This window comes from Silurus aristotelis (genome assembly GCF_946808225.1).
Source record: "Silurus aristotelis genome assembly, chromosome: 29".
Lineage (NCBI taxonomy): Eukaryota > Metazoa > Chordata > Actinopteri > Siluriformes > Siluridae > Silurus > Silurus aristotelis.
This window is the reverse complement of record NC_139602.1, coordinates 6,683,052-6,701,655: the sequence shown is the minus strand read 5'-3', so window position 1 is coordinate 6,701,655 and position 18,604 is coordinate 6,683,052. Positions and strand designations below refer to the sequence as shown.

The 18,604-nt window shown below is 40.3% G+C and overlaps 2 protein-coding genes across 3 annotated transcripts in view; one reads left to right on the top strand and one right to left on the bottom strand.

Annotated features, from left to right (window-relative positions):
• LOC310722610 (uncharacterized protein) overlaps positions 1-18,604 on the top strand; it is a 676,055-nt gene that overhangs the window by 235,502 nt on the left and 421,949 nt on the right. The window lies entirely within an intron of this gene.
• LOC310722525 (polymeric immunoglobulin receptor-like) overlaps positions 1-18,604 on the bottom strand; it is a 142,830-nt gene that overhangs the window by 62,712 nt on the left and 61,514 nt on the right. The gene's annotated exons all lie outside the window — the stretch shown is intronic.

Genomic DNA, 18,604 nt, shown 5'->3' with positions numbered 1-18,604 from the left:
AGGTAGTTTATAGCTTCCTGGTCGTGACGTCTCCCAGCTGGTATTGGACAGATTACACACGTGATTAAGAGCGTGGACAATGCGGAAGTGTTCTCAAAGCGTTGCGACGCAGCTTGAGTTCCTGAAAGGGAACCAAATTCAACCTACTGATCACTACCGCCCTCTGCTGGTGAAAACACTTCTCACCCATAATTAACCATTTATATTTTAAACATTTTGTCAAATTATTAGATTTTTAAATGCACATTTCTTTTCTTTTGCAACAGAGGTCCCTTTAACGTGATGGAATTTTCGGCACAAAATAAACTCAGACAAATAATAAACCTTTAAACCGTTTTTCTTTTAACACATCTCCAACTGTTTAAGTATTTGCAGTTTCCATTTCTCACTTTTTCCTCTTTTTTTTTTAACCAATCCTGCTTTAGAGTGAGCTTAGTACAGCCTACCTTATTAATACTTGATATGTACACAGAATTCAGAACACAGAAATAAATGAAGAAACGTGTGGCGGGGCAGTGATTGGTTAAAATTGACACTAGTAAACAACTAGAACGAAAAGCAGACTACACCACCCCCATTTCTATGAACGGGGAGATTTAGACCCGAAATAGAGCACACAGGTTTGTTTCCACTAAACACAGGAGATGTGAATATAAATACAAAAATACTTTTATTTCACAATAAGAATAATTAGTTAAAATATAGAAACTGTTGACCAGGCAGAAATGAAATAAAGGAAATAAAATACTTTCAGGCTGAGGCTTACCAGTAGGGTGGCTAGCTGCACAGTGAGTATCTTAAGACACACCACTCACCCAAGTATGCTCCACGCAAACACACACTCACACTAAGTGAGAGGGATGCAATGGTCACGGCAAAAACACTAAAGAGAAACACCACCACCACCACAGGGTCAAAACAACTAGCTTCCCTCACTGGAGGCCTTCAACTCCTGAAATAAACAAAAACAACCCATACGATTCAACAATTTGCATTGGATCAAGTTCAAACCATGAATAACAAGTATGGACCATTTACTGGCCACAAAGGTTCAGAGAGGCAGGAACTCCGCTAGGTTGGAACCAAAAGCTCATGAACCTAGTCGCAATGGCTCAACAAAGAGTTAAAAAAAAGAATAAAAAAAAAAGGAAAAGAATGAAAAACAAACAAACAAACAATCAGGGTTCAAATCAAATCACAAAAAAAACTAATTAATCAAAGAAGAAACTGAAAGAGATCAATAAATACTCAAATCAATACATTTAAACAGGAAACAAAAACTTAAATCTTCCCAAATACCAGATATTGAGTGTTCTTCCACGCCGTCCATAGGAAGAGCGCAGATCAAGGGAAAATAAAGAAAAACAAACACGCTGATGGTGGCAATTACAATTACCAGTGGGGCTAAACATGCGCCATTAACGGCACATCTCCTGTTAGGTGACGGCTCGAACTAGCCTTCCTTTAAGCCACCAACATGAGCATGGAGCAACAAAACAAAAACAGACAAATCCAATACAAATGGTCACAAAGTAATAAAAATAGCAGCAGAACAAACAGTGCAGTCTTAATGTGGTATAAGGAGTAACTTATTTGCCCTGCAGTCCACAATGACGAAATACTCGCGAGCAATTACCCCCACCAGAAGTAGATCGCTAAACACACAGGTTCAGTTACCCGCAGTTTTATCCCAAATCAACGAGCTGCAAATATGCAGGTATTCCATTAGCGCATACACAGACTGGAGTGAAAGACAGCCTGTACCCAACAGCAACCTCCCGCAAAGCTGCGTGCACCCGCCCACAAACGACAATGATTGGATCATGCACACTCAGGTGGCATAAACGACGTCTTAATTATGCCTGGAACGGCAGCCAATAGGCTGTCACACCAGTCATACAGGCGACAGTCACGTTTACTAGGGCGGTACCTAGACTGCCCTACTACACATGGAAATATTTAAATAACAAATAAAATCCAAAAACAAATATATGTATAAATAATAAATATATAACAATAAATGTAGGAAAAAAAAGAGATAAAGAGATAGATAGATAAACTGATAATGTTTTATTTTATTTATTTACACATACTTATTCATGTAAAAAGAAATTATATATAGCAATCGTTTTTTAGATTTACCCACAAAAAAAGCAAACCTCTTCTGCCCTCTGCTGGTAAAACAAAGACTGTTCACATAATTCCCACACATATAACCAAACATGAGTCAATTAAATTTGAAAAATTTCGGTGTTAAACTATTAGAATTCAAATGTTATTAGACATAATTAATGCATTTACAGTTTAATAGAACTGTTCAGGTAAAATCAGAGAGGGTGACAGACTTCCTAAGGTTCTAAATTAGGTTTTATATTCATCAAGTGCTGACTCTGTACTACACACTGAATATCTGATTAAATTAATCTCAGGACCAAACCTTTATTAAAGCTCTTAAATCCAGCTCCGACAGGTGGATTTAAGAGATTTAATAAAGTCACTGATATAAAGATATTTTTTTTTTCTCATTCATTCATTCATTTCATTCATTTTCTCCCGCTTATCCGTAATTCGGGTCGCGGGGGCAGCAGTCTAAGCAGGCCCCCGCCTTGGACTGCTGCCCAACCCTCACAGCACCGTCCCTTACGGTCCCTCCTGCAGGTGGTGAGCCCACGGGAAGGCGGCCCCACGTCACTCCGACGTCACGGACCTTGATATTTCCCTCGTAAGGGACCCCCGGAGCATAGAGGGTTAAGGGCCTTGCTCAAGGGCCCAAGAGTGGCAGCCTGGCGATACCGGGGCTCGAACCCCAGACCTTCCGACCAGACCTTTTTTTTTCTCAATTCTTTTTATTGAAAAATCAACAATCACAGATACAAAAATGTAAACAGAAATTCTCCATTTTTCCTTTTCAAACAAAGAGCAAACACCCCTACCCCCCAAAACACAAACAAACCCCCAGACACACACACATGTGCACGCACGCACACACACCCCACATCCCCGTTTAAAACAAATGAAGAAACAAAAGAAAGGTTATGCATACAGTCCAGTTTTGACCGATTTGGATCTTTAATCAGGTAACACCCGTAGTCTCCTAAAATAGGAAATAACAGGTTGCCACTTGCAAAAAAAAGTGTCAGTAGAACCCCTCAGTGTATATTTTATTTTCTCCAACTTAAGAAAGAACATCAAATCTTTAAACCACTGAGAGATGGAAGGACATCCTATTGCTTTCCAGTGTAGAAGTATGCAACGTCTGGCCAACAAAGATGAGAAAGCTAAAACATCTTTGTGTGCAGAACTTAGTGATACCGACTCATTGGTAACCCCAAAAATAGCGATCAGTGGGCATGGCGTCAACTGCACTCCAAATATGGAGGACATAATGCTGAAAAAAAATGTCCAGAATGCATGTAATTTCGGGCACAGAAAAAACATATGACTTAAATGACAGGGGGAAGCATGACATCTGTCACATCTGTCCTCAACCCCAGGATAGATTTTTGCCTGTTTCGATTTGGAAAGATGAATTCTGTATAAAACCTTAAACTGAATTAGACTGAGGCGGGCACAGAAAGTGGTAGACCGTATTCTATCTACGGCCTTCTCCCACCGTTCGTCACCAAACTGCAGCCCCAACTCCTCCTCCCAAGCGGTCCTGGTTATATCTGTATTACAGCTATTGAGAGACAAAATGAAACTGTATATCCGGGAAATCAAACTACGCTGGTGTAGAGTAAACATGACTAAACTCTCCCAAGGTTGCTTGGGGGGTACAGAGGGAAAATTGGGAAGGCATTTAGATACAAACTACGGACTTGGAGATATCGAAAAAAAAAATGAGCTGTAGGCAGCCCATACTCCAAGGACAGGCTGGTGAAACTTCTAAAGATGCCATCTTTGTACAAATTATAAAGTTGCTTGATGCCTTTTTCGTGCCATAGTGAGAAAGCTGAATCTAAAAGTGACGGGGGGAAACAAATGATTTTTATTCAAGGGACCCAGCGCTGAAAGAGCCCTACATTTAAAGTGACGCCTAAACTGAAACCAAATCTTAAGTGTGTTCAGTACGACTGGATTGTCAGTATACCGAAATGGTTTGATTGGAAAAGGTGAGCAAAGCAGAGCAGATACAGAGGATGATCTACAAGACAGTAGCTCTAGATTGCACCAAGTGGATTCAGTTGAATTGGTCCAGAAGTTCAGTTTTTGGATATGTGCTGCCCAGTAGTATATTTGAAAATTGGGCAAAGCAAGCCCACCACTGAGCCTACATCTCTGCAATAAAGTCCTACGGATCCTGGGCGGTTTTCCACCCCAAAGAAAAGAATTAATAATTCTACCTAAAGAGTCAAAAAAGTACTTGGGTAAAAATAGTGGGAGCGATTGAAAAAAATAAAGAAACTTGGGCAGAACGTACATTTTAACTGCATTGATTTTTCCTGTCAAAGACAGAGGCAGATTTCTCCACCTCTGAAAATCCGACTTCATGTCTGCCACAAGCGGCGCAAGATTGGCATGAAAAAGTTTGGGTAAGGAATGGGTCACCGTGATACCAAGGTATTAAAAGCCTGAACAGTTGAATTTGAATGGCAGATTCAGACGCAGAAGTTGTAGAGCGGTATTGTTTACCGGATAACACTCACTCTTATGGAAATTCAGTTTGTATCCCGAGAAAGAACCAAAATCATCCAAGATAGGCAAAATGAGGGGAACAGAGGCTGCAGGATCCGTCACATATAACAACAAATCATCAGCATATAAGGATACCTTTTATTCCGCCCCCTTGCAAGTTATACCCTTAAAGGCTAATGAGGATTTAAGTTTAATGGATAATGGCTCAATGGCAAGGGCGAATAGCAGTGGTGACAGTGGGCACCCCTGCCGGGTTTCATCCCCGAGACTGAAATAATCAGAGCTAATATCATTTGTACGAACACTGGCTTGCGGAGATTTATAAAGGAGGCGGATCCAAGAGACAAACGTATCACCAAACCCAAATTTCTTTAATATCGCAAACAGGTATTCCCACTCGACTCTATCAAACGCTTTCTCAGCATCCAATGAGACTACAACCTCAGGCAAAGGAGATGACTGCTTAGAGTAAATTATATTGAAAAGTGTACGAGTGTTAAAAAATGTATGTCGCCCCTTTATGAATCCAGTCTGCTCCATAGATATGATACGTGGTAGTAAATTTTCTAACCGGGATGCGATCACTTTCGCCAGCACTTTCACGTCGGCATTCAGCAGCGACAGCAGTCTGTATGACCCGCACAGGTTGGGATCCTTGCCCTTCTTCAAGAGAAGGGCTATTGAGGCCTGATTGAAAGTGGGTGGTAGCACGCCCCGATCCAGAGATTCATTAAACACACCAAGGAGCAGCGGCGCCAATTTATCGATAAACTTCTTTAAAAACTCAACTGGAAAATCATCCGGGCCTGGGGCTTTATTAGACTGCATCGCCTTTATTGAAGCTCTGACTTCGTAAAGAGATAGTGGAGAGTCCAAGTCCCTTACAGAGACCGTATCAACAACAGGAAAATTGACACTTTGAAGGAAATCACCCAGTCTCTCACTATCAGTAAGGCATTCAGATTTATAAAGAGCAGAGTAATATGACTCAAATACTGCATTGATCTCCATGGGATCGGTAACGGTAACATTTGAGTCATTATTAATCTGCGGAATTAGGCGTGATGCAGCCTGCCGTCTTATCTGAGGAGCTAACAATCTGCTTGGTTTGTCACCGTATTCATAATACTATCCACGAGTTTGTAGTAACATGCATTCAGTTTCCTGAATGCATGCCCGGGTAAATGGGGAGGGTTGCGTTAGGAAGGGCATCCAGTGTAAAAACATGTGCCAAATCAAATATGCGGATCACAAATGAGAATTTTATACCGGATCGTTTGAGGCCCGGGTTAACAACGACCGCCACAGGTATCGTTAGCCGACAGGGTACCGGTGGAAATTGGGCTACTATTGGCCGAAGGAGGAGAAGGAGAGGAGGAAGAAGTCTACAGAGACGGCAGGGAAAGGAGCAGTGCAGGAGAGTGGAGGTTCGGGTTGGTACTTTAAATGTTGGTACTATGACGGGTAAAGGGAGAGAGGTAGCTGATATGATGGAGAGAAGAAAGGTAGATATGCTGTGTGTTCAGGAGACCAAGTGGAAAGGGAGTAAGGCCAGGAACATTGGAGGTGGATTTAAATTGTTTTATCATGGTGTGGATGGAAAGAGAAATGGTGTAGGGGTGATTCTGAAGGAAGAGTACAGTAAGAGTGTAGTGGAGGTGAAGAGAGTTTCTGATGATCGTGAAGGTGGAAGTTGAAGGGATGATGATAAATGTCATCAGTGCCTATGCTCCACAAGTTGGCTGTGAGATGGAGGAGAAGGAAAAATTCTGGAGTGAATTAGATGAAGTGGTAGATGGTGTACCTAGGAAAGAACGATTGGTGATTGGGGCAGACTTTAATGGGCATGTAGGTGAAGGTAACAGAGGTGATGAGGAGGTGATGGGTAGGTATGGTTTTAAGGAGAGGAATGTGGAAGGGCAAATGGTGGTAGATTTTGCTAAAAGGATGGAAATGGCAGTGGTGAACACTTATTTTAAGAAGAAGGAGGATCATAGGGTGACGTATAAGAGTGGAGGAAGGTGCACACAGGTGGACTATGTGCTATGCAGGAGATGCAACCTGAAGGAGATTGGAGACTGTAAGGTGTTGGCAGGGGACAGTGTAGCTAGACAGCATCGGATGGTGGTCTGTAGGATGGTTTTGGAGGCAAAGAAGAAGAGGAGGAGAGTGAGGACTGAAAGAATAATAAGATGGTGGAAACTTAAGGAGGAAGAGTGTAGTGTAAGGTTCAGGGAAGAGGTCAGACAGAGGCTCTGTGGTGTTGAAGAGGTGCTGGATGATTGGGCAACTACTGCAGGAGTGATGAGAGAGGCCGCTAGAAAAGTACTTGGTGTGACATCTGGAAATAGAAAGCAAGACAAGGAGACGTGGTGGTGGAATGAGGAAGTGCAGGAGAGCATAAGGAGAAAGAGGTTGGCAAAACAGAAGTGGGATAGACAGAGTGATGAGAAAAGTAGGCAGGAGTACAAGGAGATGCGGCAGCAGGTAAAGAGGGATGTGGCGAAAGCCAAGGATAAGGCATATGAGAAGCTGTATGAGAGGTTGGACACTAAGGAAGGAGAAAAGGATTTATACTGATTGGCCAGGCAGAGGGACCCAGCTGGGAAGGATGCGCTGCAAGTTAGAGCAATAAAGGATGGAAAGGGAAATGTGTTGACTAGTGAGGAGAGTGTGTTGAGAAGGTGGAGGGAGTATTTTGAGCAGCTGATGAATGAGGAAAATCAGAGAGAGAGAGAAGGTTGGACGATGTGGAGTTGGTGAAGCAGGATGTAGATAGGATTAGTAAGGAGGAAGTGAGAGCAGCGATTAAGAGGATGAAGAGTGGAAAGTCGGTTGGACCAGATGACATACCGTAGAAGCGTGGAGATGTTTAGGAGAGATGGCAGTGGAGTTTTTGACCAGGTTGTTTAACAGGATTTTGGAAGGTGAGAAGATGCCTGAGGAATGGAGAAGAAGTGTGCTGGTACCGATCTTTAAGCATAAAGGAGATGTGCAGTCTTTGCTTTGAGGATGTTGATGGAGAAGTATAGAGAAGGACAGAAGGAATTGCATTGTGTATTTGTAGATTTAGAGAAAGCGTTCGAAAGAGTGCCAAGAGAGGAGTTATGGTATTGTATAAGGAAGTCAGGTGTGTCAGAGAAGTATGTGAGGGTGGTGCAGGACATGTATGAGGACAGTGTGACGGCAGTGAAGTGTGCAGTAGGTACGACAGACTGGTTCAGGGTGAAGGTTGGACTGCATCAAGGATCGGCCCTGAGCCCTTTCCTGTTTGCAGTGGTGATGGACAGGTTGACGGACGAGGTCAGACAGGGGTCTCCCTGGACTATGATGTTTGCGGATGATATTGTGATTTGTGGTGAGAGTAGGGAGCAGGTTGAGAAGAGCCTGGAGAGGTGGAGATATGCGTTGGAGGGAAGGGGAATGAAAGTCAGTAGGAGTAAGACAGAGTACATGTGTGTGAATGAGAGGGAGGGCAGTGGAGGGGTGCGGTTGCAGGGAGAAGAGCTGGAAAAGGTGGAGGAGTTCAGGTACCTGGGGTCAACAGTGCAAAGTAATGGAGAGTGTGTTAGAGAAGTAAAGAAAAGAGTGCAGGCAGGGTGGAGTGGGTGGAGAAGAGTGACAGAAGTGATTTGTGATAGTAGGGTATCTGCAAGAATGAAAGGGAAAGTTTATAGGACTGTGGTGAGACCTGCGATGTTGTATGGATTACAGACAGTGGCATTGAGTAAAAGACAGGAGATGGAGCTGGAGGTAGCAGAGCTGAAGATGTTAAGGTTTTCGTTGGGAGTGACGAGGATGGACAAGATTAGAAATGAGTTTATTAGAGGGACAGCGCATGTAGGATGTTTTGGTGACAAGGTGAGGGAGGCGAGATTGAGATGGTTTGGACATGTGCAGAGGAGGGACATGAATTATATTGGTAGAAGAATGCTGAGGATGGAGCCACCAGGTAGGAGGAAAAGAGGAAGGCCAAGGAGGAGGTTCATGGATGTGGTGAGGGAAGACATGCAGGTAGTTGGTGTGAAAGAGGCAGATGTAGAGGACAGGGGGGGATGGAAATGGATGATCCGCTGTGGCGACCCCTAATGGGAGCAGCCGAAAGAAGAAGAAGAAGAGGAGCATGATCAGAGATCACAATTATTTATTTTTTTTATGTACCGAAATCATGCACAGTGCATGTTTAAAAGAAGGAGAGAACTTCGTTTTTATATCACTAGAGTTTTAAAATGATTTATTTTGAATCTTTTTTTTTTATAAAAAAATAATCAATTAGGGAATATGAATGATGCACTGGGGAGAAAAATGAAAAATTTTTCATCCCGGGATTGCGACATCTCCATGGGTCTACCAAGCCGTTTTGTGACACGAAATCGGAGAACGATTTAGACATTGCAGATTGGGAAACAGCACGAGAACTAGAACGATCCAAAACAGGGTTCAAAACACAATTCAAATCACCACCAAGAATGATCAAATGGGTATTTATAAAGGGAAGACTGCTCAGTAACCTATTCGCAAAATCAGGATCATCAAAGTTTGGAGCGTAAACATTAACCAGCAGAACCTTGGTCTGTATCAGTGTACCAGCCACAATGACATATCTGCCATTCCTATCTGCAATTGTATGGGTAGGTGAAAACTGTACGCTCCTATTTACTAGGATGGCCACCCCTCGTGCCTTAGAATTGAAATTGTAGTGGAAAGTTTGGCCCACCCAAGGACGGTGAAGCCTATGATGATCTCTGACACGGAGGTGTGTTTCCTGCAAAAATACTATGTCGGCACGTAAGCGTTTCAGGTGGGTAAAAACCCTAGACCATTTAATAGGATTACCCATGCCCCTAATATTCCAACTAAGGAACCGGACAGGTGCACCACTGCCAGCTAAACGTGAGTCTGTACTATTGTCTGCCATTTATCCAAAAACAACTACACAGGAAAAAAAAGAAGAAAACAGGACCTGTGAAGCCAGGGGGATCAACATACAAAACAAACAATGTTTCTAGAGGAAAATAAATTCCCAACATAAATCGACCAAGCGTTTATGAAACAAACATTAAGTTTTCAGAATCACTTACACTTTGATTCCAATAAAAAAACCAACAAAAAAAAAAAAACCACAAAGTGCATCAAGTTAAAGACCAGCAACACCACGCGGAGTCTGTGAACAGTGCAGTGACATAAAAAAACAAGGAGCAAACATCACGTCCAACAGTGACAAAAAATATGTTCACACTTCAGACAGTTTGGATAGTTTTTATATACTTGCTGGCCTCGTCAGGTGAAAGAAAATCTTTGCCCACACCATTGTGTGTAATACGTAGCCGCGCTGGATAAAACAACCCGTACCGCACACCTTCAATGCCACGGAGCTGCCGCCGCACCTCGTTAAAGGCAGCCCGTGCTTTTGCGGTTTTCACCGTATGGTCGGGAAAAATAGAAATGTTCAGGCCCTTAAACTGAATGCGCTGTAATTCTCTTGCGCGTCTCTTGAGTCAATATCAGCCTTAAAAGCTGCCTGTGAAAAGATGGGCACTTCACACAGAGGGGAATCACGAGAAGGCGAGGCCGCAACTGTTGCACCAGGCCGCAGCTGTGACTGAGTTGTGCTACAGGTCTTAGTAGTTTTACCAGACATCATAATTACCTCTAGATTCAAATACACACACAACTGGGGTAAACCGAGGGATTGGGAGGAAAAATAAAAGTGAAAAGCTCAAAATAACAACAATTATAACATTAATCCACCGGAGCCCCCCTAACACCACATCCTACTCCATGACAAGCTCGATAGCGCCCCCATAAAGATATTTTACCTCAGAGTGATGACATAACAGACCATTACCTCATACTGTACACACTACCAGTAGAGCAGATTAGCCACCACATTATCGACTTGGTAGGACTATTTTTCCGACCCCTGAGGACAGATTCCTAATTTACCTGCCAGATTTATCTCTATTTTTTTTACTAAACCGCTAAATGCTAATTATCTTGATAAAAGGCTAACAACATAGACACTATCCTCACTGGCACATTAGACACCATTTTCCCCATCAGATTAAAAAAGGTAAGAGAAAAAACACCTGCACCATGGTATAAAAGTCATACTCATGCCCCCAAGAGAACAGCCCTAAATTGGAGGTGTTTAGAATTGTGAATGATCTTGTCATTTTAACTACATAAAGAAAAAAGAGAAGGATATTAAATAGATTCTACAATATGCTAAAAAAAACAACAGATCAGCAAAGCTTCCATCTTGTGGACCAAGTTGCTCTCTGGTCTGGTAATCAGGTGCTGCTGTTACATGTGTTCTTCTGTTGATGTTCTTCTCTACTGTAGACTCACTGTTCCATCTCCATCACCTCTGCTGTACTGAAATGTATTAGGACCTGAAGGGTAAAATAAACAAAAAAAAGCTCAGTTCATGAAGATACAATGATGTGTAAGTGGAAGAACCATTTCCACAGACTAGTAAAATTACAAGACCTTGAAACTTGTACCTTTCTTTTTGGTGGAGCAGTAAACCACAGCCACAATGATGTGCAGAAAGATCCCAGTCACCACAGCGAAGGGGAAGTAGGGAAGAGACTCTGGAGAGACGTCATCAATATCAGTCATAACATTACTTTATTTAAACATTTAAACTGTACAATTTTATATACATCTGGGAACTGAGGAGACCAGTTGCTGGATTACCTTTTTCAGATGTTTCAGACTGTGGATTTGTGTAGACTTTGGTCACCATGCCTGGTTTTGCAGCTAAAACAAAAAAGTAAAGGACAAAAATATGTGTAGTTTTTGAGTTTAGTGTTTTTGCTCTAAGGTGAAGCAGTAACCAGCACTAAAAGAAACATGCTTTCTGTTACAGTGGTGTTTAGTACCTGTTTTGGCAGTGGTTTGGATTGTTGGTGTGGATGATGTAGGTCTTTTTGGAGCCTCTGCAAGGAGAGAAATATTTAATCCATTAGAAATTAATCCAGGAATCATAATCAGATGTGAATGTGGGTCAGAACACAAACACAAATAATATACAATAATAATCAGAAATACAGATGAGGGTCAGAACATGAGCAGATGTGATTTTAACACTTTATTCCTTTTCCATAAATATACAAACATATTCAAAATCATTTTATTATACAGCAGTAGTCAAAATACTTAAAATATATTTTGGATAGACACTAGAGTCAATTTCCCATAAAATAAATATAAAAGGTTGTTTTACCTCTTACTGTGAGTTTGATGTTCTTAAAGTGTGGAGGTCAGTGCAGGAGCAGGGCAGCAGTACTGACTCTCCTGTGTATGCAGTGATCTGTGTGTCTCTATTTCCTTCCAGCCTGCAGCCTGTAGGAACACACCAGTTAATGATCTGTTAATGAGCAGTTCACCATCTGCAGCAACTCTACAGAACTACAGACAACCTGTAACCCCAAACTCACTAAAGTAGGAATGTAACTGAAGAGTGTATTTACTAATTTACTCTTGTTCATAAAGTTTCTCTGAAATATTCACAAATTTAAAACATTTAAGGTAAATAATATATTACTATGTTTTCTGGAATAATGATGAATCTGAAAATGAAATATAATCCATTAGATTTAAGTGTTAATGACTTACATCATTGAATTCTTATTTAGATTCTTGAATAAGAGAAAAAGTGAGAGAACAAGAAAAAGAGAAAGAGAAAGTGAAAGAGAGAGAACAGCAAACTGATTTTTAGTAAAGTGAAAATGAAGAAGGAGATAGCATTTTTATAACTCAGTGTCTACAATTCAGGAATGTTCATAAGAAACAACACAAATTTGGTCTCCCAATTGCTCTTCAATACCAACACACACACACACACACACACACACACACACACACACACACACAGACACACACACACACACACACACACACACACACACACACACACACACACACACACACACACACCAAGTATTGATGTAATAGTTTCTATTACTTGTTTACTGGTTACTTCCTCTTTCATATGTTTTATCACATGATGCAGCAATTACACACATGAAAACCAATAATATCTAAGTTCAAAAACACTATTTATTAATTGAGACACATGTTCCTTTTGTTTCTATGCATCAAACAAGTAAAAGACAAAAAACACACAAGAATTAGACTGTGAACAACTGTAAGAAAGTTCTGTGGACAGATGAGTTAAAATTTGACATCTTTGGTTCTAACAGAAGAAGATGGAGAACAGGATTGAAGATGTTAGCAGACTGCTTCACACCCACAGTCAAACATGGAGGTGGAAGCTTATTGGTTTGTGTTGTTGGGTCCATGCTTCAATGCTGTTTGCAACCAACTTCACTATACAAGACAATCAAGTCAAGTCAAGTCAAGTTTATTTGTATAGCGCTTTTCACAACAGACATTGTCTCAAAGCAGCTTTACAGAAAACAACAGTGAAGGTGAATGGTGTGCGTTTGTCCCTGATGAGCAAGCCGTGGCGACAGTGGCAAGGAAAAACTCCCTTAGATGATATGAGGAAGAAACCTTGAGAGGAACCAGACTCAAAGGGGAACCCATCCTCATATGGGTGACATCAAGAGTTTGGTCATAAATATTTCAACAATACAGAACAATGCCTCGGGATGGGGAGAGAAAGAGAAGCAGTGGAGAGGAATTAGCGTAGCTGCTGTTCATGATATTAACAGCACAAGTTGATCATGTGCATGTGATCAGATGTTCTGGAGCACAAGGTTATGATGTGATGTGTGTAATGTGTGTTATGTGTAGGCTTTGCTAAAAAGATATGTTTTTAATCTACACTTAAACTGGGAGAGTGTATCTGAACCCCGAACACTGTCAGGAAGACTATTCCAGAGTTTAGGAGCTTTTAGCAAAGCCTACACATAACACACATCACACACATCACATCACAACCTTGTGCTCCAGAATATATGATTACATGCACATTATCAACTTGTGCTGTTAATATCATGAACAGCAGCTACGCTAATTCCTCTCCACTGCTTCTCTTTCTCTCCCCATCCCGAGGCATCCTGAGGTTTGGCCAGCTCCAGTCACGTCCCACCTCGTGAAGATTATGGACCTATGGATGATCATGGAGAAGTAGATGCCGAATGTTTAAAGGCCCTGGCATGGAGAAGCTGATGCTGGATCTATGATGATCACAAATTGTTCTGTATTGTTGAAATATTTATGACCAAACTCTTGATGTCACCCATATGAGGATGGGTTCCCCTTTGAGTCTGGTTCCTCTCAAGGTTTCTTCCTCATATCATCTAAGGGAGTTTTTCCTTGCCACTGTCGCCACGCCTTGCTCATCAGGGACAAACGCACACCATTCACCTTCACTGTTGTTTTCTGTAAAGCTGCTTTGAGACAATGTCTGTTGTGAAAAGCGCTATACAAATAAACTTGACTTGACTTGACTTGACTTGACTAAATGTGAAAATGCTCTAGTGACAATGATCCAAATCATACATCATACGTTCATCTGGAGTGATATCTATCATGGAATGACCTGTCCAGTCACCACACCTATATCCTGTTCAACTGCTCTGAGATCAACTGGACCATTGATGTTAATGGGATGTTTATGTTATTATCTAATTAGTTTCAATGGTGTAAGTTGCTATCTAGTCTGTCAATCAGGTCTAAGGGACTACTTGCAGATTACTTATGTGTGTAGGTCATTAAGTGATCTGGTACTAAAGAATGTAAGTTATTCGCTCTGTTAATCACAAATAAATGAATATTCTGGGTTTTTTTTGTACAAGAGCAATCATTATGCTGAAGATATCACACTGCTGATACTGATACTGAACACATTGCTTTGCCTCCTGCAGTACTCGAATTGGGATCTAAGCCCCATAAGGCATTAGGGACCCCACACCACAAGTAAAAATAGATTTTGGGGGGTCCCCATGATTATTTTGGTAAAAACTATATGAATTACACAACAACTGGGGTCCCCTCATAAGATTTGATGCAATTCGAGCACTGGCCTCCAAACACAGCTGATGATGTCACTCTGCATCCTGGTCTTGCTGAGGACATTAATCTGAGTTTAATCTTAATCTGTCTAAGAACTACAATTCAATAACAAACACAGTTTTTTTTTGTGAAGACCAATTGTGTTTCAATGCAATTGTACACACTTTTTAAAAAACACACACACTATCTATCTAGCTAGCACCCCAAGGGACTGTATCACATCGGTTTGCACATCTGATTCATGTTTACACTAATTATAACTTGTATATTGACACACACTTGGTGACTTTGTCAACTTTTGTTTATGTTGTTAATGGGAGTCTTTGTTCATGTTCAGGTTTTGCTTTTTGTATTCAGGTTTTGGTTTTGCATGCAGTCAGGGGTTCAGGTGTTTCATTTTTTTAGTGTTTGTGTTTTGTGTTCGTGCGCTTTAAATTAAAAATCTGTTCTTAACTTGTAAGTGGATTGTTATTATTACTATTATTATTATTAAATGATAATTATAATAGTTTATTATATACTAGATTAATTATTATAAAATGATTTTTAGAAAATGTATTTGACTCTGAACAGCGAAATTCTTGTTCACATCTGATGGTGTGAACAAACCACATGAGTAAGCAGTTTAGTGATGTCCTCCCCACATCCTGTTAACAGTGTTCACACCCCAGTGTTTTAAACATCTGTAAAATGAGTGGTACAGAGTCTTGTAGTATAAGCGCATGTACGACACTGTAAGAACCACGACGAGTAACAGAGAATAAAAGCACATGAGAAGAAACTGTAGTGGAGTGAAACAGTCCCATGATGAAATTTTTTTTATGTTTATATTTATATTTGGTTTGATGGCAAACAGAAAATCTCCAAAACTCACCAAATCTCTTTAAATGTTCAGTGTTCACTTTACATTTCTGTATCATGAGGAAGTTTACTGCATGACTTTATGTGTAAAGGCCTTGAATTATATATTTATACTTAAAAGGAAAGAGAGAGAGAGAGATAGAGAGAGAGAGAGAGAGAGAGAGAGAGAGAGAGAGAGAGAGATAGAGAGAGAGAGAGAAAACAACAGACTCACCTTCAGTGATATGAAGCTGTAAAAGGAGGAGAAGAAAACACACCCTCATTCTTACTGAGGACCAGAACCCACACAATAATCCAAAGACTGTATTAGAGCTGAACACACACTGACTGACTGCTGCACTGCGTCTGATCATAATGAACACTCTATAGACAGTGTTGGGCAACGTTACTTTTAAAAGTAATGCATTACAATATTGAGTTACTCCCCAAAAAAGTAACAATTTCGTTTTTATGGAAAGTAATGCGTTATATTACTTTTGTGTTACTGTAAACTGTTTTCTGTAAAGCTGCTTTGAGACAATGTCTGTTGTGAAAAGCGCTATACAAATAAACTTGACCTAACTTGACTTGACTTGTTACTTGTATCTCTTTCACTGTAGTGCTGTGCTTTGCATGCAGATGTTTGTTTTTTTTTAAGTGGTATTTTTTGCAGTTGACAAGAGCTTTTCACCAACACATAATCTACACTTACCCATTATTCCTTTCTCCTTTTTCTCGACTATTTCAAAATAATAAGAATACTTCCATCACAGTAATGTAATTCTCTGGTTTGCAATCTCCGCTTCTGACCAGCTTCTGTTCCCGCGGCTCGCACGTATGAGTGCGCGATTCTACATGACTACGTTCATTTTAATTCAGTATTTATTTTTTTAATGCAAAATAATTTAACTGAAAAGTAACTCGCATTACTTTTTTTTAAAAAGTAACTCAGATATGTGCACATCGGATGTTCGATGGCCGAGATAACACACGTGTTTTCTGGCCCATTTATTTTCTATTGGAAAAAATTTGCATTTTTTGGTCATGTGATCAAAAACAGCAGGGACAAATCCTCAGAATAGTAATAGCACACCTCCTCCGACCAGACTGCACGATTCGAAGTATCATTTGTGGTACTGTGGCAAAAACTGATGAAAATAAAAAAAATTAAATACTTATTAATAATGTATGTTAAACAACTGACATTACTCAGCAAACTATAGTATTTACTGTTGTTTTTTCTTTTTTATTTAATCAAAACAAGGGCAACCAAATTCAACCCACTGATTACTTCCGCCCTCTGCTGGTGAAACCCTGTTCTCAGCCGTAATTAACCATTTATATTTTAACAATTTGTCAAACTATTAGAATTTAAATGCACATTTCTGATCTCTTCCAACAGAGATCCCTCTCACATGATGGAAATTTCTGCACAAAATTAACTCTGGCAAGTAATAAGCCTTTAAACCATTTTTTTAACAATTATCTCTAACTGTTGTCAGGTATTTCTCCCCAGTTTTTCTTATTTTCCCACTTATGTCTCACTTTGTTGACCAATCCTGCTTTAGAGTGAGCTTAGGACAGCCTACATTATTAATACATGATATGTACACAGAATAGAGAAATTAATGAATGAAGAAATGTGACCCGAGATTTAAAATACATAAATATATTTTTGTATGTACGTATAATTAATAAATAGATAAATACATGTAAGAGTAAATAAACAGCTAGATAGATAAATTTATCAAAACGTGTTTATTGCATCTATTTACACATACTTATTCATGTAACATTTTTTTATATATATTATATTATATATATAACTTGCAAAATAGCAGGGTGTTCAAAAACTTATTTTCCTGACTGTATATATATATATATATATATATATATATATATATATATATATATATATATATATATATATATATATATATATATATATCTCACTCAATCTTTTTTATATTTAACCAAAAAAATTATAAAATGCAACAAACCCACAGACCTCTTCTATATATATACAGTGAGGAAAATAAGTATTTGAACACCCTGCTATTTTGCAAGTTCTCCCACTTAGAAATCATGGAGGGGTCTGAAATGGTCATCGTAGGTGCATGTCCACTGTGAGAGACATAATCTGAAAAAAAAAATCCAGAAATCACAATATATGATTTTTAAACTATTTATTTGTATGATACAGCTGCAAATAAGTATTTGAACACCTGTGAAAGTCAATGTTGATATTTGGTACAGTAGCCTTTACAGAGGTCAAACATTTCCTGTAGTTTTTCACCAGGTTTGCACACACTGCAGGAGGGATTTTGGCCCACTCCTTCACACAGATTTTCTCTAGATCAGTCAGATTTCTGGCCTGTCGCTGAGAAACACGGAGTTTGAGCTCCCTCCAAAGATTATCTATTACCTTGACATGCTTCTTACAGAGCCACTCCTTGGTTATCCTGGCTGTGTGCTTCGGGTAATTGTCATGTTGGAAGACCCAGCCTCGACCCATCTTTAATGCTCTAACTGAGGGAAGGAAGTTGTTCCCCAAAATCTCGCAATACATGGCCCCGGTCATCCTCTCCTTAATACAGTGCAGTCGCCCTGTCCCATGTGCAGAAAAACACCCCCAAAGCATGATGCTACCACCCCCATGCTTCACAGTAGGGATGGTGTTCTTGGGATGGTACTTATCATTCTTCTTCCTCCAAACACGTTTAGTGGAATTACGACCCAAAAGTTCTATTTTGGTCTCATCTGACCACATGACTTTCTCCCATGACTCCTCTGGATCATCCAAATGGTCATTGGCAAACTTAAGACGTGCCTGGACATGTGCTGGTTTAAGCAGGGGAACCTTCCGTGCCATGCATGATTTCAAACCATGACGTCTTAGTGTATTACCAACAGTAACCTTGGAAACGGTGGTCCCAGCTCTTTTCAGGTCATTGACCAGCTCCTCCCGTGTAGTTCTGGGCTGATTTCTCACCTTCCTTAGGATCATTGAGACCCCCACGAGGTGAGATCTTGCATGGAGCCCCAGTCCGAGGGAGATTGACAGTCATGTTTAGCTTCTTCCATTTTCTAATGATTGCTCCAACAGTGGATCTTTTTTCACTAAGCTGCTTGGCAATTT